Here is a 23,512-nt window from a genome sequence, read left to right on the forward strand (position 1 = left end):
GAATTCGGAGGCTGGTACGCCGGCAGTGGGGGAAACGAATCCGACAAAGCAGTTTTGTTTTGCCACGGAGATCCGGGTGTTGGCAAAACTTATCTTAGGTAACAAGGACAAGCGCCAAGGAATGGGAGAAGAGGGATGAGTGCTGACAAGCCGCGATGTTAGCTCATTGGTGATAGACAGATTGTGCGATCAGGCCAAGGGACAAAATATCGCCGTTGCGTGTTTTTACTTTGACTTTACGGCCCAAAAAGACCAGTCCTCCACGGGTGTGATGGGCGCCCTACTCAAACAGATCGTGAGCGGGATGGGGAGGTACCGGAGGAAATAAGGGAAGCCTATGAAGACCAGGAAAAGGTGATTGGTGGACGGGGACCGCAACTTGCCGAAATTGTAAATATGCTACAGATCACCTCCTCCAAAAAACGTACGTTCATATGTATCGACGCTCTCGACGAATGTGCGGTAGGGTGTCGGATCAAGCTTCTGGATTCGCTAAATAAAATTCTCCAAAATTCCCCGGGTACACGAATATTCGTGACTGGAAGGTCGCACATTCGGCGAGAGATTAGAAGGCGTCTTGCGGGAAAGGTAGGGAGTGTATCCGTCACTCCCAGAAGAGGTGATACCATCAGATATCTTCACGCCAGGCTAGAGGAGGACACAACACCGGATGCGATGGACAGTAGTCTGGAGGCAGATATCTTGAAGAGAATTCCTGAAGATGTTTCGGAAATGTGGGTAGAAGAAATGACACTGGTGAAGCTACAGTATCTCAAGTTACCCGCTGACAGATATGTACATAGATTTCTGCTGGTCTCGCTGAATATCGACGCGATCCTGCAAGAAAACACAATCTACGGCAGGCGACAGAAGCTCAACGCAATGACCAAGGGATCAGGGTTAGGGGACGCTTATGGGGCAACACTGGATCGAATAAAGAGACAGGGTGGGGAGAACGCGAAGCTTGGAATGGCTGCTGCCATGTGGATCTCTCACTCAGAGCGGCCCTTGAAGGTTGACGAACTGCGCCATGCTCTAGCGGTTGAAGTAGGATCGCCGAATCTGAATACCGACAATGTTCCTTCAATAAGGACACTACTGGCCTGTTGCCAAGGACTTGTTGTGGTGGACAAGGAGGCTTCCACGGTTCGGTTAATCCACTTTACCCTTCATGAGTACCTCCGGGATCATGTGGAGCTTTTTAAAACAGCTCACTCGGTAATGGCGGAAACCTGCTTAAGTTATCTGAACTCGCAGCAGGTCAAGGCTCTTTCGGCTAATCCCTCCTCCGGTATCCAAAACACACCATTTCTCGAATACTCTTCACAATATTGGGGAATGCACGCGAAAAGGGACCTTTCAGATTGCGCGAAATCGCTTGCACTGAAGCTATTTGACGACTACAAGGACCACAAATCTAGCAAAATCCTCCTGAAAGTACTCAGTCCGTATTCAAGCACTCACAGCCATAATAAACCTTCCCTGTTTAGTGGTCTACACTGTGCATCCGTCTTTGGGATTGTGGAGATTGTAGCTATTTTGGTGGAGGTGGAAGGTTGCGAGATAGATCAACAGGACTGCACGGGCAGTACACCTCTCATGTGGGCTGCTTTAAATGGGCACGAGCAAGTAATGGAAATGCTACTCGGAAGGGGCGACGTCAATCCCGACAAGGCAGATGAAGAAGGCAAAACACCGCTCTGGTGGGCTGCCCGGAATGGACACCAAGGAGTGGTTAAAATACTGCTCGGGCGGGACGACGTCAACCCCGACCAGCCAGATAGCTATGGCCAAACACCACTCAGGAGTGCTGCTTACGATGGACACGAGGAAGTAGTGAAAATACTCCTCGAACGAGACAATGTCAGTCCCGACCAGCCAGACAACTACGGTCAAACGCCACTCAGTGGTGCTGCTTGCAATGGGCATGAAGGGGTGGTGAGAATGCTCTTCAAACGGGGCGACGTCAATCCCGACAAAGCTGACGAGGAGGGCAAAACACCAATATACTGGGCTGCCCGGAATGGGCACGAGGGAGTGGTGAAAACTCTCCTGGAACGGGACGGCATTAAACCTGACAAAGCTGATGAAGAGGGCAAAACACCACTGAAGAGTGCTGCTCACTTTGGACACGAGGGAGTAGTGAAAATACTCCTCGGACGGAACGACGTTAACCCCGACCAGCCAAACAACAAAGGTAGAACACCACTTAGTAGTGCTGCTTGCAATGGGCATGAAGGGATGGTGAAAATTCTCCTTGAACGGGACAACGTCAATCCCAACAATGCAGATGAAGAGGGCAAAACACCAGTCTATTGGGCTGCCCGAAATGGTCATGTCGAAGTGGTGAAAATACTCCTCGAACGGGATGACGTCAACCCCGACCAGCCAAACGACAAGGGTAGAACACCACTTAGTAGTGCTGCTTGCAATGGGCATGAAGGGATGGTGAAAATTCTCCTTGAACGGGACAACGTCAACCCCGACAAAGCGGATGAAGAGGGCAAAACACCAGTCTACTGGGCTTCCAGAAATGGGCATGTCGGGGTGGTGAAAACTCTCCTCGAGCGGGGCGACGTCAATCCCGACGAAGCAGATGAAGAGGGAAAAACACCACTGAAGAGTGCTGCTCACTTTGGACACGAGGAAGTAGTGAGAATACTCCTCAGACGGGGCAACGTCAACCCCAACCAGCCAAACAATAGGGGCGAAACGCCACTTAGCAGTTCTGCTTGCAATGGGCATGAAGGGGTGGTGAAAATACTCCTCGAACGGGACGACGTCAACCCCGACCAGCCAAACAACAAGGGTGAAACACCACTCAGTGGTGCTGCTTGTAATGGGCGTGAAGGTGTGGTGAAAGCACTCCTCAAACGGGACGATGTCAATCCCGATAAAGCGGATGAAGAGGGGAAAACACCACTTTACTGGGCTGCCCGAAATGGTCATGAAGGGGTGGTGAAAATGCTCCTCGAACGGGACGACGTCAACCCCGACCAGCCAAACAACAAAGGTAAAACACCACTTATCAGTGCTGCTTGCAATGGGCATGAAGGGGTGGTGAAAATTCTCCTCGAACGGGACGACGTCAATCCTGAAAAAGCCGATAATGACGGCAAAACACCGCTCTGGCGGGCTGCTCAGAATGGGCACGAGGGAGTAGTGAAAATATTCTTCATGCAGGATGGTGTCATTCCTGATCAGCCAGATAACAATGGCCAAACGTTACTTCAAACTGCTCATAATGGGCATGAGGGAGTAGTGAAAGCACTACTCACTCGGGACGACATCAACCCCGATCAGACAGATAACGACGACCGAATGACCTTCTGGTGGGCTGCTGGGGATGCGTACAAGGGACCTGTGAAAATACTACTCGGGCGGGGCATCGCCGGCCCCGGCACACTAGACGGGTGCGGTCAGACACCACTCTGTTGTGCTGCTCGGAATGGGCACGAAGGCGTGGTGGAAATACTACTCCAACGCGATGAAGCCAACTCCAAAAATCTAGATAATGACCTCCTAACGCCACTCTGTTGTGCTGCTCAGAATGGCCACCAGAGAATTGTGGAAATACTACTCCAACAGGGCGACATCAACCCCAACAACCTAGATCAGTACGGCCAAACACCACTCTGTTATGCTGCTGAGAATGGGCACGAGGGGATAGTGAAAATACTGCTAGGACGGGGTGATGTTGACTCCGACAAACCAAATAAGCACGGCCAAACACCATTCAGTTGTGCTGCTGTGAATGGACATTTGGGGCTGGTGAAACTACTACTCGGACGAGACGACATCAACCCTGACAAACCAGATAACACCGGCGAAACACCACTTCATCGTGCTGCTTGGAATGGGCATGAGGGAGTAGTTAAAATACTACTCGAACGGGACGACATCAGCCCCAACCACCCGGATAAATTAGGCCAAACACCGCTCTGGTGGGCTACTCAGCGTGGCCTTGCGGGAGTGATAACTCTACTGCAGCCCCCAGTATCTACCGCCCCCGGCATGGCCTAAGGCCGAGGACGCATCATCCTCCTTACCGCCTTCGAATACGTATCACCTTTGTGCCATTTCCGTAATGACCGTAACAGTTCCCCGGACACGTTCACCACCACCATTTCCTCCCTTCTCTCATTCCCACCCACTCTCTCCCCACAGTTTAATACCCCGCCTTGTCGTAACTGCTGCATTTCCTTTACCAAAGTAACATTGCTAAATAAATCCAACTTAAGTATTTTAGTCGAAGGAAATCATATGTAATTGCAGTGGACATATCTATCACCTACCCTCAAAGCTTCTCGCGGAATTCTTTGCGCAGTCCCATTACAATCCATCAATTTCTGTTTATAATCTAGAGTCTAGAGTTGGTGGAGGGTTGCCCCCGCCTGTTGGGATGAGCCGGTGTCTTGGACTTTCCGTCAAACGATTAGCTTTTTTTTCGTTATTTTCCTGTCGTAACTCCTCTAGGCGCATTTTTTTTTTTGCTACTCTATCTCTTCCCGCAGCTCCCTTTCTTTTACCCGTTCCTCCCAAGTGTCGACATGAGGGTTGTTTAGATACGATTATAGATAAGAAAATATATGAAGTTCAATCACTCCTCGCAGCCGTAAACCGCAACGTAAAAGCTAGCCGTTCCCTAATATATTGTGGTGACCTGTTTCCAATATGGAGATCATGGCAATGCCACTTTCCCTAAATGTGGGTTTCAAGCGGAGGTTGGCATGCTTTTCGCAGTTTCGGTCTTACTCACCAGGGACAATTGACCTAGTCGGAAGCCATTTAACCGTTTAACCCACTCCCACTCTGCGAGAACCATATAATTATAGATTCGAAAAACTCGCCATGCCGCCGAACACTTCATTCACCATTGTAGATCCAGATTACCCGCGCAACGTGTGGTTTTGGAGAGCGGTACTCGGCCTATGTCGTTACATTTTGTCCAATCCGGCTACGCTCAGCTTGATCTCTGAGGTGCGCTGCGAAGGTTGCTTATCTAAACCACGCCCAGCAGCTATTATTCCTCTACCTCTTTTGGCCACTAGATCGTGGCTCCAATGCTGGATGTCATTATGATGAAATCTAATTTAGAGCCGCGCACCGTAGATTCCCTCTGCTCTCTCAATTGTTTAGTCTACCGGTAAAAATCCTGGATCCCGAGTGATGCTAGGCTCTGACACTGGTAGTCTAGAGACTATTCGTCAGAACATTCAACCACTTCTCGAATTACTAATTAGGTTAGCAGTCGAATGGAATTTGGTTTTGACGCACTTCCTCCTCGGTTGTTAGTGAGATACAGTGCCGTAAAATACAAGTAGAAAATGTGGCCATCTGCCATGGAACCGCAATGCGCTGTACGAGCCAAGCCTTTCCAATGGGTGGGTTCGTTGGGTTAACCCGGGCCTTTCATTGGGCCGGGCTGGGTACGTTGGGTTGGGTCGGGTTCGGAGGTCCCAAGCCCGGGTTACCCGGTGAACCTAGCGAATCTTTTGTCCCTCATTTCTGATTTTCATGATATTCAAGTCATGATCACTACGGAAACTGGAATCTGAGCATGCGGAATTCATGAAGACTGTGACTGTGACCATTCGCGTTTAGGTGAAAGCTCCAAGCAGAACCGTGTTCCAATTGAGAGCGCATGGTGAGAAGCTCGGCGGAGACCTGATTAGCTCTCGGGGATTCTGAGCATTTCAAAGATGAGAAATCGAGCAGCTTTGACGAGAGCACACAAGGTCAGTTCTTTTACCATCTACTATCTGCTCAACTGACCCTTTTGCGTTCCTCCCCCTATATTTCCTATTGTCCATTCTGTTTTCTAACACTAATTGTATACTAATGCTAATATATATTTAATTCCTTTTCTTTTTTGCTCCAGCCACTGGGTTCATTGGGTTAACCCGGGCTTTCCTTTCTTGGGCTGGGTTGGGCTTGGGCTGGGTCGGGTTTGCCCTTTTTTGACCCGGGTTGGCCCATTGGAAGGCTTGGTACAGTACGAGCACTAAACTTGCGCCCCGATGGATACCAAAAACCCACAGTCTATATCTTCATAGAACATGGTATCATACGAGGTTGCGGGAAGAGCCTGCCAATATTGCGAAGAGTTCGGAAAAGCATACATTTATATACACCGACGCTCGGGACGAATGTGAGGTAGGATATCGGATCTAGTTTCTTTCCCCCAAAGTCTCCAGCCACTCGAAGATTTGTGGCCGGAAGATGGCACGTTTTTTTTTTTTTGCAAGGGTAGCGGGTGGCCTGGGGGTAGACGTCTCGGAGAAAACCACGGATGATGTTTCGGAAATGTATGAATTGAGGAATCAAGAACACTACCCAAGACTACCCACTAACCAATAAATATCTGGGTTCTTGCTCATCTTGTTAGGTATTGATGCGATTCTGCAAGAGGCCGCTATCCATCGTAGGCAGTGCGACATTTTGCCGCGACGAAAGCTCAGCGTGATGACCGGCGGCTGGGGGTTGCGCGGTTCTGAGTGTGCAATCCTAGGTCAGACAAAGGGACAGGGCGGGGGAAAGCAAGGCTGGACATGGCCGCCTTGCTTTGAGCTTGCGCTCCGGATGGAATGGACCGATTACCAATTCGTCCCCAGTTCAGGTGTTATATGTATCATACAGTACGAGTGGAGTATCGCTTAAGTTCTTGTGCTTCCACTCTTTTGGTTCAACATCATGACTCAGTATACTGGAGTAAACTCAAGAGGACAGAATGAATTTCAGCGAACCGGAATTCGCAGAATGGGGGGAAGATACTCTATTGATGCGAGCGGCTATCATAATTGTCATACTAGAGTTTTGTGAAATCCTACCCCTTTAATAGGATTGCTGTCATAAAGCGTTTGGCAAACACTACTTTCAATCACTCTACCCATCCGCCTCATCGAACCAGAGTTACTATGGCCCAATGTCTGCTCACTCAGGCTTCAAAGTGAGGGGGGATGGTCAATTGTAAAGACTTGGTTTTTGTATAATATAATATCATCGCTAATACCGAAGCAAGTGAGCCCTATGTGCTGAAAGCTGGACAAAGAGTGGATGTGACCATAATCGGCCACTTAGACCCCGGAAGTGTCAGCTGTGCGGTGGGTTGGTGGGTGATCTCCTGGAGCCGTTGTTTGTATGGTCAACCGGTCTTGCATTCTGGCTCCCGATGACCCGTAGATAATCCTGCCCTACTCGGATCTCCTTTTGTCTTACGATGGATTACGTTGATCCTACCATTTGCTGCCCGAACCTAGCTGGAAGTGTTATAGTATACTCGCCGAATAAGAGTCGTGTTGAGAAATATGGCGCGCCGCTTCTAGCTAACATTGGTGTGGTAGAGTACGGTAGCTACAAGGATGATTGATTATACAATTGTGTGGAAGGTATAAGTAATACCACCAACCTTGGCGGATTGATTGGACGGTCCTCGAGTGCTGCCAGGCTGCGAAACAACTTATCTTGGACCCCGCTTTTCTTCACCTCCTAGCCATTCCATCAACCGACCAACTCAATTATCTCTCCTCTATTAGTCCCCACACAGCGAAGATGATTCCATATTACTCGAGCAACAGTAACAACTCCTTCAATACTACCAACAACTCCAATAATACCGGCTGCAACATTAGTAATAATTCCTTCAATAAAACATTCAACAACTGTACCATTGCCGATGACCGATCTCAAATCTTGACTTGGTTATCGCCACTAGAGCCGAGGTTACAGCACCAGGACATCCGAGACCGCCGAGTCGAAGGTGTGGGGGAATGGATCTTTCAAACTGGGGAATACAAAAACTGGAATGCTGGCAGTGGGGGAGACGAATCCAACAATGCAGTTTTGTTTTGCTACGGAGACCCGGGAGTTGGCAAAACTTTTATCAGGTAACAGGGGCAAACGTCGAGGAATGGAAGAAAATGCGGGCAAGCGCTGACGAGCCGTGATATTAGCTCACTGGTGATAGACAGGTTGGGCAATGAGGCCAAAGGACGAAGGCACGCAGTTGCCTGTTTTTACTTCAACTTCACCGCTCAAAATGGGGGATCATCGACGAATATACTGGGCTCCCTGCTCAAACAGGTTGTAAGCGGACTGGAGGAGATACCGGGGGATATAGTGGAAGTTTATAAAGACCAGCAAAAAGTCATCGATGGACGGGGACCGGAGCTTTCCGATATTATAAAGATGCTACAGACTACCTCCTCTGAAAAGCGTACGTTCATATGCATCGACGCTCTCGATGAATGCGTGCTAGAATACCGGGTCAAGATTCTTGACTCACTAAATCAGGTTCTCCAGAATTCTCCAGGCACTCGAATATTCGTAACCGGAAGACCTCACATTAGGCCTGAGATCGAAAAGCGTCTTGCTGGAAAGGTAGTCAGTGCATCTATTAGTCCTAGAGGAGATGACGTCATCAGATATCTTCGCAGTAGGCTAGATGGGGACGAAACCCCAGATGCGATGGACAGCAGTCTGGAAGTGGAAATCTTGCGGAAAATCCCAGATAACATCTCGGGAATGTACGTGAGATCAGACAACGACACTAGCTAAGACTATCCGCTGACCAACAAACATCTAGATTCCTGCTCGTCTCGCTGAACACCGAGGCCATCCTTCAAGAGACCACAATCCATCGCAGGCGGCAAAGGCTGAGTGAAATCACCAGGGGCGGGAAGTTGGGGGATGTTTATGGTGCAACACTAGGTCGGATAAAAGGACAGAGTGGGGAGAAATCGAGGCTCGGGATGGCCGCTTTGATGTGGATATCTCACTCAGAGCGGCCCCTAAACCCCGATGAACTGTGTCACGCCCTGGCAGTAGAAATAAGGTCATCGAATCTGAATACCGATAATGTTCCTTCAATAGGGACACTTCTGTCCTGTTGCCAAGGACTTGTTGTGGTGGACAAGGAGGCTTCCACTGTTCGGTTAATCCACTTTACCCTTCACGAGTACCTCCGGGATCATGTGGAGCTTTTTAAAACAGCTCACTCGATAATGGCGGAAACCTGCTTAAGTTATCTGAACTCGCAGCAGGTCAATGCCCTTTCGGCTAATCCCTCCTCCGGCACCCAAGGCACACCATTTCTCGAGTATTCTTCAAAATATTGGGGAATGCACGCGAAAAGGGACCTTACAGATAGCGTGAAATCTCTGGCTCTGAATCTCTTTGACAACTACAATAACCACAGGTCGGCTAAAATCCTCCTGAAAGCATGGAGGCCATATTCAAGCAGTGTCAGCCACGATAAACCCTCCCTGTTCAATGGTCTACACTGTGCATCAGTCTTCGGGATTGTTGAGATTATAGTTAGTTTAGTAGAGGTGGAAGGTTGCGAGATAGACCAACAAGACTGCACTGGTAACACACCTCTCATGTGGGCTGCTTTGAATGGGCACGAGCAAGTGATGGAAATACTACTCCGACGGGGCGATGTGAATCCCAACAAAGTAGATGAAGATGGCAAAACACCAATATACTGGGCTGCTCGGAATGGACATGAGGGAGTGGTGAAAACGCTGCTCGCACGGGATGACGTCAATCCCGACCAACGAAATAACAACGGCCAAACACCACTCAGGAGCGCTGCTCACAATGGACACGAAGGAGTAGTAAAAATACTCCTCGAACGGGACGACGTCAACCCTGACCAGCCGGATAACAACGGTGAAGCACCACTCAGTGGCGCTGCTTGCAATGGGCATGAAGGGGTGGTGAAAATACTCCTCGAACGGGACAACGTTAATCCCGACAAAGCAGATAAAGTGGGAAAAACACCAATATACTGGGCTGCCCGGAATGGACATGAGGGAGTGGTGAAAACGCTGCTCGCACGGGATGACGTCAATCCCGACCAACGAAATAACAACGGCCAAACACCACTCAGGAGCGCTGCTCACAATGGACACGAAGGAGTAGTAAAAATACTCCTCGAACGGGACAACGTCAACCCTGACCAGCCGGATAACAACGGTGAAACACCACTCAGTGGCGCTGCTTGCAATGGGCATGAAGGGGTGGTGAAAATTCTCCTCGAACGGGACGATGTCAATCCCGACAAAGCAGATGAAGAGGGCAAGACACCAGTCCACTGGGCTGCCGGGAATGGGAACGAGGGAGTAGTGAAAATACTCCTCGTGCGGGACGATGTCACCCCTTATCAACCCGATAACAATGGCCAAACACCACTCTATGCTGCTATTCATAATGGGCACGAGGGAGTAGTGAAGGTACTACTTGCACGGAACGACGTCAACCCCAACCAGGCAGATAATTACGGCCGAACGTCGTTCTATTGGGCTCCTGGGGACAGGTACGAGGGGCCTATGAAAATACTACTCGGGCGGGGCAAGGTCGGCCCCAGCATACTAGATGGGTTCGGTCGGACACCACTCTGTTGTGCCGCTCAGAGCGGGCACGAAGCCCTGGTGAAAATACTACTCGGACGGGATGACGCCAACCCCAGCCTAGACAATGACGTTCTAACGACACTCTGTTGTGCTGCTCAGAATGGACACGAGGGGATAGTGGAAATACTGCTCCAACGGGACGACCTCAACCCCAACAACCTAGATGAGTACGGTCAAACACCACTCTGTTGTGCTGCCGAGAATGGGCACGAGGGGGTGGTAAAAATACTGCTCGGACGCAGCGATGTTAACCCCGAAAAACCAAATAAGTACGGCCAAACACCATTCAGTTGTGCTGCCGCGCGCGGGCATGCGGGGCTTGTGAAACTACTACTCGGACGGGGCGACATCAACCCCGATAAACCAGATAACAACGGCGAAACACCACTTCATCGTGCTGCTTGGAATGGGCACGAGGGAGTGGTGAAAATACTACTCGACCGGGACGATGTCAACCCTGATCACCCGGACAAATTAGGCCGAGCACCGCTCTGGTGGGCGCGCACGCGCGGTCTTGCGGGAGTGATAGCGCAATTACAGCCTTCCGCATCTGCCGCCCCCGACACGGCCTAAGGCCGAGGAAGCACCACCCCCTTTACCGCCTTTGAATGCTGATCATTTTTTTGAGCTGTTTCTGCAAAGGCTGCAGCAGCTCCCTAGGCATTTTTGCCGCCGTCCTTCCCTCCCTTCCCTTACCCGCGCCTAGCCTCCCGCCATGCCTCCCCCAGAAATTTGAAACCCGGCTTTGTCGTATCTGCCGTCTTTGATTTCCTAGAATAGCCGTGTCATAGACATACTATAGAAACTTATGTATTTTCTTTGGCCGAAGGAAACCCTATATGATGGCAATGGACATATCAATCACCTACTCTCAACATTTCCTTTTTCAGTTGTTTTCTCCTTGAACATTTTTTCGTTCCCCTATTTTTGCTACACTTCCTTTCATTTTCCTAGTTCCTCCTAATTGTTGACGTTAGAGTTGTTTAGGTGCAAGTACAGACAGAGAAATAAGAAATTTAATTACTTGCTACACCCGTAAATCGCGACACAATAGCTAGCTGTTCGCCATGATATGGTGGCGATTGGCTCCCAGTATTGAATTGGCTTGAAGGTGGTTGGGAGGCTGTCAACAGTTTGGTCTTGATAAGGTGAATTAATCCAGTAAGGGAGACTTTTAACATTAACTGTGCAACCAACTCCCATTCTGCCGGTACCAATATTACCTCGAAAAACCCGCCATAAATCTCCACCCTCCCCATAGTGCTGTACATTGTCACAGATCCTAATTACCCACGCGATGTATCACTCTAGAGAGCAGCACTCAGCGTATGCTATATATTTTCTCCAACCCGCCCGAGTTTAAACTGGTCTCTAGGGTGCGCTGCAAGGGGCCCATTGCTGCTTCTCTAAACTGGGCACAACACCTGTTGTTTCTCGGTCCCTCTTGTCCACTAGTGCTTGGCACAAATGCTCGGCACCCTCACCTGCATGCATGCATAGGTATAGTTCTTGGCCATAAGTCATTGTCACTTTTGTTAAGTACCACCCAAAACATACCAAAATAGGCAAAATTCAACCTTCATCAAATCCGCAGCCGAACAACACAACCACGTCCAAATTTACCCAATTTTGACTTACATAAAACTGAGAACATGGCGATTGCACCTATGGCACTTGAAGAGCAATTAATGTTGAATTGGGTGTTGTGCACGCAAGCGAAGAGCGAGTTGTGGAATTGATCATGCCAAGCCTTGTAATTTGTATGGTAAATTTCCAATTTCCCGCGCTCGCCAACGACGCAACACACATTTGATTCAATTGATTTTTGAGTATGATATGTTTATGTCAAGATCTGTATCTGATTGCCTGATGTGGTGGATTGTCAATTGAGTAGATAATGGGGTTGTCGCATGGTGGCGAAAATCGTCATTTTTGGTGTAAAAAGGGCAAGTGACGATGAACTTTGTCAGGGTACTGTACAGTACATATTGAGTCATTTGAGTTTATCCAGTAGCTTCCCCTAGCCTGCCAAGAGTCATCGAACGGCTCAGCTTTGTACAATAGGGACTTACGTGGGAGCTGGGATGGATATCCCATCGTCCCATTGTCTTCTCTACCCACAATTCTTTTTCTTCCCGGGGTATTTTATATCTGGCGCTCAGGTCTGGCATCACCAGGCCATATAATCTCCTCCCACCACCCTAGTTATAGGGGGCCTTGTCATGCCCTGGCACATGAATGTTTGAACAATGCCGTACGTTACAGTGTTATTGAAACTTACCATACGAAGCCTAAATTTAGATGAGTGAGTGATTGTCTGTGAATATAAAACAGCCAAGGAAAGAGTGTGAAAGCTACGTTGCCTGCACGGACATAACAGAGCTCGAGTCTGGCAGGGTGTGCGGACAGACTGAAGCAGACTTGGGTGGGGGGGTGGTTGTACTTACTGTACTAATTACAGCCTTGTTTATGTTTTCCGGCGCTCTTCGCTAAGAGTGTAGTTTATATTGTGAATTCTTTCGGAGCCGCGCCAGGAGTTTTACTCTGCCGTCGTAATTTGTTGCGCTAGTTTAAGTTAGTGGTAAATTTTGATCCTATACTATCCTAGGCCCTGATAGAAGACCATTAGTCAACATATTTATCGGCTCCTTGAATTACCGATTCAATTCCCGATGGGCGTCTGGTTTTGACGAACCCACCCCTCAGCTGTTAGAAAGGCGGGGTAGGTTGTAGTGAATATCGCGACCTACCATGACACCGCACCAAACTATATGAGCACGAAACCTAGCGATCCCGGTGAATATCAGGGAAGCATAGTCCCTATCTTCACAGAACCTGATACGATATTGCGGGAAGAACTTCCTTGCTTCGACATCGCAAAAAAACTATTCCGCGATTCTCCAATGTTGGTGGAAAGTAAGTTTTTGAAATGGCACTTATAAAGCGTGATGTGCTTGTATATACCAAGCTAGCCGATTCCACCTCAGGAACTCAAGCGTGTTTCGTTCATCGTCAAGCAAGATTAGTGGTATCATACCTCTGGAAGGTTGGAAATCACAAGATGCTTCATGGCATGCTCTAGTTATAGTTTCATTGAAAGTAAAGTCTGGAGTTTTCGGCAATGCCTCCTGCAGCTATGGAAAGCGCTTGGAATTGGGATTTTAACTCTGGGAAGCGCTGGAACATAGGAGCTCTTTACTATATATTTCCCTTACTAGCGCTGGCAATGTACAGGCACGTAATTAGGGAAAAGGACAAAACTCCGCTGTTGCGTGCAAAGGCATGGTGATCACGGACAGGAGAGAAACCATCAGGCCGACGTGCAAGGACCCCCACCAACCGCTTGAGATACAACTCAGAACCACCGTCGATATGCCACCTCTAAACCATAGCCCTCTATCCACTACTGGTATCCTGCTTATTGCTTGGAGATGCGTTATTTCACTTTGCTTATGCGGTCTTGGCAACTATTGGGTCAACACGGATCGGCTACAGCGGGATTGCAATTCTACCGGGGGACCCGCCTTTAGGCGCTTTACACCGGGAATAAACGACTCTACTGCGAGGATCCTGCGAATACTGGTTAATGGTATTCATAATTTGTTTATAAATATCATATATTTCCATAAGGGATTTAGTTCTCGAAATATCTGCCTCTATTGGTACTGAATACCTGCGGATGTATTGACCGATCTTCAAATTCTTACTGCTTGGCTTGCCTATTCGCCTATACACAGATAGGATCAAGAGATCAAGATGAAAACTTCTGCCATTACCTATTACCTCTACTCCAATGGAAGAAGCCTTACCCCACCCCTGCGCTGGAAGCCAATATAAAGCGTTCGGTAATGTGAAGAGAGAGAAGTATAGGCAAGAATGATAGATAAAATCCAGCAAGAGTTTTCTTTGGGCGCACGATTGAAAGGTCAGAATTCACATATCATTTCTAAGTAGATAATAAGGCCCTTTTAACACAAGATGATCCACATCCGATTCGGTGCCTGTGTGGATGGAAATTTTCATCTCCGGTAAGGGGGACAAAAGTCTTGTCCCACTGAAACAAGAAAGAAACAAGAAAGAAACAAGAGAGAATTTTTCACCGCAAGGAGATAGAGAGGAAACAGTACGGAGACAACAGGGTGATAACAGTGTCAGACATCAAGTAAGGTATAAAGGAAAGTTCGTGAAGATCTTATAGGAAACCAATAGAAAGTATGAAAGCGAAACTCAGGGACAATTTTCCAACACCTCCACTTTCTATTTCTCCATATTTTCTCTTCCCCATAGTAATACTATCCTCTCTGATTGACAGACGAATCACCCATACCCATCATGGGAGTGATAACGAATTTCCGGTCATGTGCCGCTCGCTGGTTCTCCAAGTTTCTAGGATATGCCGCTGTATGAGATGAGTGAGCGCCAGTGATTCGCAATACTGCCTCTTTCTATCACCCTCCCCTCAGTTCTAACCAGGACTTCCGATCGCTAAAATAACTAAAATATTCCCAAAGCTTTTAGCCTAGAGTTACTCACACTCCCTTTCAGTTGCGCTCTTCAATCGTCGCCTGTCACCTGTATGGCCCTGAAGTCACCGTCGTGGGGTTCACAGTAATGTGCAGGTATTCGTAGCTAAATTTAACTATAGTGCATCATCGACCACGCATACAACTTGACGGCATTAAATCCAGAGGTCAGCCCGCTCCACGCATCTGTCTACCCCGCAGTACATCTGGAAATTACCATCCACGCACCCTGTAGCTCATCTTCAGGCGCACTCAGGCGCACAGTAGATTGCGCTATTTGAGACACCTCACGGTCCCGCATGTCCGCCGCGGGCAATCGTCTAGACAATATGGCCGTCCGCCTCGGGAGTCTTTTCAAGCACCGCCGCCAGTCACGTCCGGGCTAGAAGGCGGGCAGACATGATGCTTGGGTTCATTGAGTGGAAATAGTTCATTAAGTAATAGAGGGGGCCAAACAGTGGCTGGTGAAAATAATCATCCTTTTTTCCAACCACTCCTCATTTCTATATCACCACAAACCGTATAAATTATGGCAGATGCTGTAGCCGGTTTGTTCCGGCAATCCTGTGCTTTCCAGGTCTCCTCTCTGCTAACATGGTCCCATTACATCGTAAAGATTGGTTCGACCACTGCCGCTCCCCATTGGCGACAATAATCAGGGCATTTTTCACGATTTCAAACACCCGTATCTGGCACACCTTCACGCTGCATACCCGAGAGTTAACAAAATTCAATGGCTAGAAGCTGGAATGGAGCAAGAGCGGCTACATTAATCAACTCGAACTGAGCATTCAGCAAATCAACCCTCTCCGAGGAGAGCTCGGTAGCCAGAGGAGATGCACTATCCTGCAAGCCCACCAGCCACCTATCGGATGTTGGGCCACCTATAGGAGGTTCAGTTCAGCGGTTGTATGGTGTGTGGCTCATTTATACCCGTTACGATACCATCATGCATAAGGCATCGGGCATTTGTTTTGGCGATGTTTCCCCCACACCATGTCATTCTCCATATGGTGGTTGGCATAGGGCACAGGCTTTAGGGATCACGGAAGATCATGAGATATCATAACTGTTCTGGGTTGTTTGGGGGCGTAGGGGGTCACGGTTTGTCGGGTCGGTGCATTTATTTAGAGTTCATTGAGTTTCCTTGAGTTTCGGAAGTTGTCAGTCTTTTGGGAGATATACATCTCCTTGTGCGTCCTTAGCTAGAATGATGGATAGCTCGCCTATATTCTACCTTCCTTCTTCCATTTGGAGTGCTTCATTCATGGTGATCATGGTCCCGCCGCTGCAGCGCCGAGTGGTTTCTTTGGGGGTCACCGAGTTCATTGAAAATTCGGTTTTCAATAGGGAGCATTTGTGGGTGAGGTAGATAACCCACTGGCGTTTGATCAGCCCTGATGGGAATGTGAAGAAGCGGTTGGGCATGATGAGCCTCTAAGGTGGGCAAATCCAGGCGAGTTCTTACATCCGATGGCGTATATTCTCGATTACCGAATATTGGTACTATACCACACGGTACTGAGCGGGCGCCCTCTACATCTAAAAATAAATAAATGAATGGATAAGACCTTAATTGGCCAGCCCGACCCATGGTCCAGCCTAAGGATCGGTCAGAATGTAGTTCAGCGAACCGATAACCCCGGAATAGAGAAAGAATGCCGTGAGATCCAATGGCTCTAACACCGTAGGATTGTTATAAACTTTTGGCAAACAGGGCATGGCATTTTTCTACTTTATCTATGATCTTATACCTCTTTCAGACTAAGCGGTACACTACAGGGCCTCAAAGTGAGAGGAAATGATGGGCCATGGGCAACGTTCCCAGACGACAGCAGTCGACTATGATGGCCAGTACACCCAGACTAGTGCCACAAGAAGTTAAATGAAAAATAAATAAAAAGAAAATAAGAAAATCCCGGGCTAACGCCGTCCGACTGGGAGCGCTGGCCATGGGGATTCCTGTCTTGTCGGCCAACACTTGGAGCAAATGAGCCGCAAGGGTCTAAGATTCTGAAGCGAGATAGATAGTGAAAGGGGTCCTGGGTGTCGACCGAGCAGCGGACCGGCGGTAGATCTCCTAGCTTAGCGGTCCGTATGGGCGGTTGGATTAGAACTGTCGCGCCTGGTGACCTGTGACCTTACCCGCAGCTACTATTATAGTGTAACAATGGAATAGCTTAATTCTGACAGTTACTCGTAGAGGCCCCCGGTATCATACCTGTAACATACAAACCTAAAGATACGGCACAACAAGGTACTTGTACTGTACCATGAGTTTACGAGTAGTTGGAGGTTCATGCTAACTTAGGGGGTAAGAGTATGTATCGTCGCTTGGCGATAATCCCCGTGCGGTAGCCACAAGGATGATAGATGTTCCACCAAACTCGGTGCATTGATCGGACAGTCTTCGGGTATAGGAAGGCTGCCAAAACCAATTGATCTCCTGACCCCGCTTTTCTTCACCTACTCTACCAGTTACCACGGACGCCGGTTCGGTATCATTAGGATAATATATTTCGATTAATAGCAGTTTCCGAGGAGCAAGGATGGCTCAATATCGCTCTAGCGACAATACCAACCCTTTAATAATACCAACTACTTCAATAGAGTGTGGAACAACTGTACCATTGCCGATGACCGATCTCAAATCTTGACCTGGTTATCCCCACTAGAGCCGAGGTTACGGCATAAGGAAATTCGAGAGCGCCGAGTCAAAGATGTGGGGGAATGGATCTTTCAAACCGAGGAATTCAGGAGCTGGTATGCCGGCAGTGAGGGAGACGAATACAACAATGCAGTTTTGTTTTGCTACGGAGATCCGGGAGTTGGCAAAACCTATATTAGGTAACAAGGACGGACCTTGAGGAATAGAAGAGGAAGAAGAGAAAATGCTGATGAGTTGTGATGTTAGCTCATTGGTGATAGATAGATTGTGCGATCAGGCCAAAGGACAAAATGTTGCTGTTGCCTGTTTTTACTTTGACTTCACGGTCCAAAAGGAGCAGTCCTCCACGGGTATGCTGGGCGCCCTGCTCAAACAGGTGGTGAGCGGGATGCAAGAGGTGCCAGAGGAAATAGCGGAAGCCTATGAAGACCAGAGAAAAGTGATTGTGGACGGGGACCGCAACTTGCCGATATCGTAAATATGCTACAGACCACCTCTTCCGAAAAGCGAACGTTCATATGCATCGACGCCCTCGACGAATGTGCGGCGGGATACCGGATCAAGCTTCTTGATTCCCTCAACAAAATTCTCCAAAATTCTCCAGGCACACGAATATTCGTGACTGGAAGGTCGCATATTCGACAAGATATCGGAAGACGCCTAGCTGGAAAGGTAGGGAGTGTATCGGTCACTCCTAGAAGAGGTGATATCATCATGTATCTTCGTACCAGGCTAGACGAGAACACAACCCCGGATGCGATGGACAGTAGTCTAGAGGCAGGTATCCTGAAGCGAATTCTCGAAGATATTTCCGAAATGTGGGTGGAGAAATGGTACTGGTGAAACTATCTCAAGGTATCAACTGACAGATACATGTATAGATTCTTGCTAGCTTCGATGAATGTTGATACGATCCTGCAAGAAAACACAATCCACCGAAGGCGGCAGAAGCTCGATTCAATGACCAATGGGTTGGGATTGGGGGATGCTTATGGCGCAACACTGGATCGAATAGAGAGACAGGGTGGGGAAAACGCGAAGCTTGGAATGGCTGCTGCCATGTGGATCTCTCACTCGGAACGGCCCTTGAAGGTTGATGAACTGTGTCATGCCCTCGCAGTTGAAATAGGGTCACCGAATCTGAATACCGACAATGTTCCTTCAATAGGCACAGTGCTAACCTGCTGCCAGGGACTTGTTGTCATGGACAAGGAGGCTTCCACGGTTCGGTTAATCCACTTTACCCTCCAGGAATACCTACGAGCTCAACCCGAGCTCTTTCATACACCTCACTCGATAATAGCAGAAACTTGGTTAAGTTACCTGAATTCGAAGCAGATCAAGGCTCTTTCGACAAGTCCCTCTCCCGATATCCAAAGTACACCATTTCTCGAATACTCTTCACAATATTGGGGAATGCACGCGAAAAGGGACCTTACAGATAGCGTGAAATCTCTGGCTCTGATTCTCTTTGACAACTACAGTAATCACATGTCGGCTAAAATCCTTTTGAAATCACGGAGGCCATATTCAAGTGGTGTCAGCCACGATAAAACCTCCCTGTTCAACGGTCTACACTGTGCATCAGTCTTCGGGATTGTGGAGATTATAGACAGTTTGGTAGAGGTGGAAGGTTGCGAGATAGACCAACAGGACTGCACGGGGAGTACTGTACACCTCTCATGTGGGCCGCTTTGAATGGGCACGAGCAAGTGATGAAAATACTACTCCGACGGGGCGACGTGAATCCCAACAAAGTAGATGAAGATGGCAAAACACCAATATACTGGGCTGCCCAGAATGGAGTAGTGAAAATTCTCCTCGAACGGGACGACGTCAACCCCGACCAGCCAGATAACAATGGCCAAACACCACTCAGTGGTGCTGCTTGCAATGGGCATGAAGGGGTGGTGAGAATACTCCTCGAACGGGACAACGTTAATCCCGACAAAGTGGATAAAGCGGGAAAAACACTAATATACTGGGCTGCCCGGAATGGGCACGAGGGAGTGGTGAAAATGTTGCTTGAACGGGACAACGTCAACCCCGACCGAACTACGGCTTAACTCCACTCCGGAGCGCTGCTCAACATGGACGCGTGGGAGTAGTGGGTTTACTCCTCGAACGGGACGACGTCAACCCCGACCAGCGAGACAACCAGGGCCAAACACCACTCTGTGGCGCTGCTTGCAATGGGCATGAAGGGGTGGTGAAAAGACTCCTAGACCGGGACAATGTTAGCCCCCAAAAAGCCGACAAAGAGGGCAAAACACCATTCTGGTGGGCTGCTCACCATGGACGCGAGGCAGTAGTGAAAATACTCCTCGAGCGGGACGACGCTAACCCCGATCAGCCAGATAAAAATGGCCAAATACCACTCCATGCTGCTGCTGTGAATGGACACTTGTGACTGGTAAAAGTGCTACTCGGACGGGACGACATCAACCCCGACAAGCCGGATAACAACGGCGAAACACCACTTCATCGCGCTGCTTGGAATGGGCACGAGGGAGTAGTTAAAATACTACTCGGACGAGATGATGTCAACCCCAGCCGCCCTGACAAATCAGGCCGAACACCACTCTGGTGGGCAGCCAAGCGTGGCCTTTCTGGAGTGGTAGCGCTACTCCAGCCCCTACCATCTCTGACCCCCGGTATGGCCTAGGGCCAGTGAGGCATTGCCCTCCTTAGCCTCTTCCAACAAGGATAACTTTCTTGCCGTTTTCGCAAGAACCGCAGCAGCTCCCCAGATAAGTTTGCGGCCGCCATTAACTCCCTTCTCTTGCCCCCGCCCAGTCTCCCCGCAGCTTAAACCCCACCTTGTCCTAGCTATCACACCGCCTTTCCTTTCAATCAGTCCCGTATCACAGAAACTCAGCTTCGGTATTTTCTTTTCGTCAAAGGAAATTATCTTACGGCAATGGACATATCTAACACCTACCCTCCAAGCCTCTCATGAAATTACTTTCGCGGTCGCATCAGGATTTGTCAGTTTCTGATTATAATTCTAAGTTTGGCGTTGGTGAAGGGCTGTCACCCGCAAATTGAGATGAACCGGTGTGTCACTGAATTTCCACTTGTACACTCTTCCTTTATTTTCTCCAGTTCCTTTGCTTTTGAGTGTCGACACGAGGGTTGTTTAAATACAAGTAGATTACAGACAGAATAATATGAGGTTCAATCAGCTCCCACACCCGTAACCTGTGACGTAAAAGCTAGCTTTCCGATAAGTTATGGTAGTGATTGGCTTCCAGTATGAAATTTGCTTGATGAAGGTTATGCTTACACGCCACTTCCCTCCATCTGCGAGCTTGAATGTGAGGTTGGGGTGCTGTTCACAGTTTCGATCTTGCTCATGAGGGTGGATTGATCCAGTACTGTGGGGAGCCTTTTAAATTTCAGCTCTGCAATCAACTCCTATTCTGCGAGGACCATATTAGCTCGGAAAGCTCGCTACGCATCCGAACTCTTGATGCCATAGCACATGGTCGCAGATCCTGAACACCCTGATCGTGTATATGGCTTTTGGGAGCAGTACCTAGTGTATTCTGATACATTCTCTCCAACTCGCCCACGCTCAGCTTAGACCCGGGGTGCGCTGCGATGATTGCTTCTCTAAACCGGGCGCAACAACCAGTGCTTGGCTCAAATTCTCGATATCTTTACCCGCATCCATGGGTAGATAGTGAGCTTTTCGAGTTTATTTAGTGTCTTGCTGCGCAATGTTGACTTACGAGGGAGTTGGGATGGATATCCCATCCCCCCAAAGTCTTCCTTGCCCACAATTCTTTTCTTCACGGGGTATTATATCCGGTGAACAAATCTGGCGCCCCCAAGCCGTATAATCTACTCTCACCACCCCAGTTATGGGGAACCTTGCCATGCCCTAGGACAAGAATGTTCAAACAATCCTGTACGTTACGACACCATATTATACAAACCTACCCTACAGCTTTGGAGATATCCACACAAGTAGGTACGTATTGTGAGGTCTAATGTTTACCGAGGCGTTCTTTTGTGGGTATTGGCAGTGACCGGGATCTGTAATCCTAGAGGTAACCAGGCACGATACTCCCGTGGGCTTGAGATGGTTGTGTTAGAATCTATTTGGACGTGTAGTTCTCACCAATTCTGTGTTTTGCTTATCACGAGGGAAAAGGCTCAAGGAGGATTTCTGAATAGGAAGAGTCATTGACTGAAGAAGAGAAAGGTTCACGATGATGATAGAGATGGAACTTTGAAAGCCGGAGATCTCTCGCACAAGACCGCAATTCTCTCACCACTCCGAGACCCTTCTACTCTGATGCCTGGAAGTGTTCTCCGCTTCGTGTCCCTCTCTCTCACGATGCCACTGAAATAACTACAAAAAAACGGGGATTCGCCTTACCCATAGTCTCCAACATGGTGATGACGAACTTCCTTACACCATAAGTTATGGGAAAACACGTAACCGTATCCCCCACGTCCATAATCCCCCCTAGCAGTATCACACTAGCGCAGTTCACGTCAGCTCAATGCACTAGCACCGAAATTTCTCTTCCTTCATATTCCCTCCCGCTCCTGTACTCTACCTTTGATTTCATTTACTTCATCCAGCAATTGACGTAGGGTATCGGGTCTTTTCTTTGGCCATGTCTCCACCACACACTACTTGATATGATATCATATATCCTTCTTCATATGGTAGGTGGCATATGGCATAGGCTTTAGGGGGCATGGAGCGTCATGAGACATCAGGATGGTTCTAGATTGCCCGAGAGTGCAGAGGATCCCGATTTGTCAGGTTGGTGCATTTCTTTAGTGTTCATTGAGTTTCCTCGAGTTTCGGGAGTTGTCAGTTTTTTGGGAAGTATATGAGTGATGAACTATGACGCTATGTTGTAGACAAAGCAAATGTAGTTTCTACCAGAGAACAAGCCTAAATAGACCATCAAGCCCCTCAAGTATTAAGAGTAAAACTAAAGAGAGGGCTAGCGAAGCATTTCCAGGGGTTTTTTATAAAACAAATTGTGATACCGCTGGGGAGTTTACAATATCCCCAGAGGCATATCCGGAAAACAGTTACTATATCTGAAAATCTCTCGCTATTCCGCTACCTCTGGCCTGTAACCGTGGCTGCTCTCGGGGCAAAGGGACGGGTGTGAGAACTTTACGCAGGTCCCGGTTTATCACATTGTTTCCGGCAAACCTACTCGAGTACTATGATACCGTAGAAAAGGCGCAGGGTATTTTGATCCCCCGAGGGGAAAGGGCCACCCGGCAAGCCAATCCCGGGCGAGAACGGCTACGTATACTATACTAACGCTATATGTGGCATTCCTTTCTCGTGATAGGGCATTTGAGGTCTCGCACACCTTCCAGGTAATATGGTGGTTCTAGGTGCGGGGGCTAACTTGTGATGCAAGGAAGGTTACACGGACCGGCCCGCCAATCTGTACTAGTACATAATTATTACTATGTCAGGTTCGGTATTTTGGTGCGGACAGTAGGAGAGATGGGGCGGTATCACCCGGGAAACAATATTCCACATATTCTGGAACCACACGATATCACGCACATCACCCCTAGGGTTCACGTCGCAACGAGGGACTTAGGAGAAGGAAACTCTGGGGGGAGCGTTACTGTTCATACAAAGAAGGGCCGGCTACCTTATGAATTGACGCAAGAGCTGATGTAGGTGCTGACACGGGAGGTTAACGAGACCAGATATGGAGGGACACTCCAACATCCCGAACGGTTAGTTTATACCGCGGACAATATCACACGATACAATATGACGCGGTAAGGTATGATAACTTGCCGTAAATTCACTAGGCGTCGTTAATCGGGCTATTTCCGGACAACACTTATATTTGTAGATCTTAATGGAGGTGTAAGAGGGGGAGGGGGTTACACCCGAGGTACAG

Source organism: Tuber melanosporum (assembly GCF_000151645.1).
Source record: "Tuber melanosporum whole genome shotgun sequence assembly, scaffold_75, strain Mel28".
Classification (NCBI taxonomy): domain Eukaryota; kingdom Fungi; phylum Ascomycota; class Pezizomycetes; order Pezizales; family Tuberaceae; genus Tuber; species Tuber melanosporum.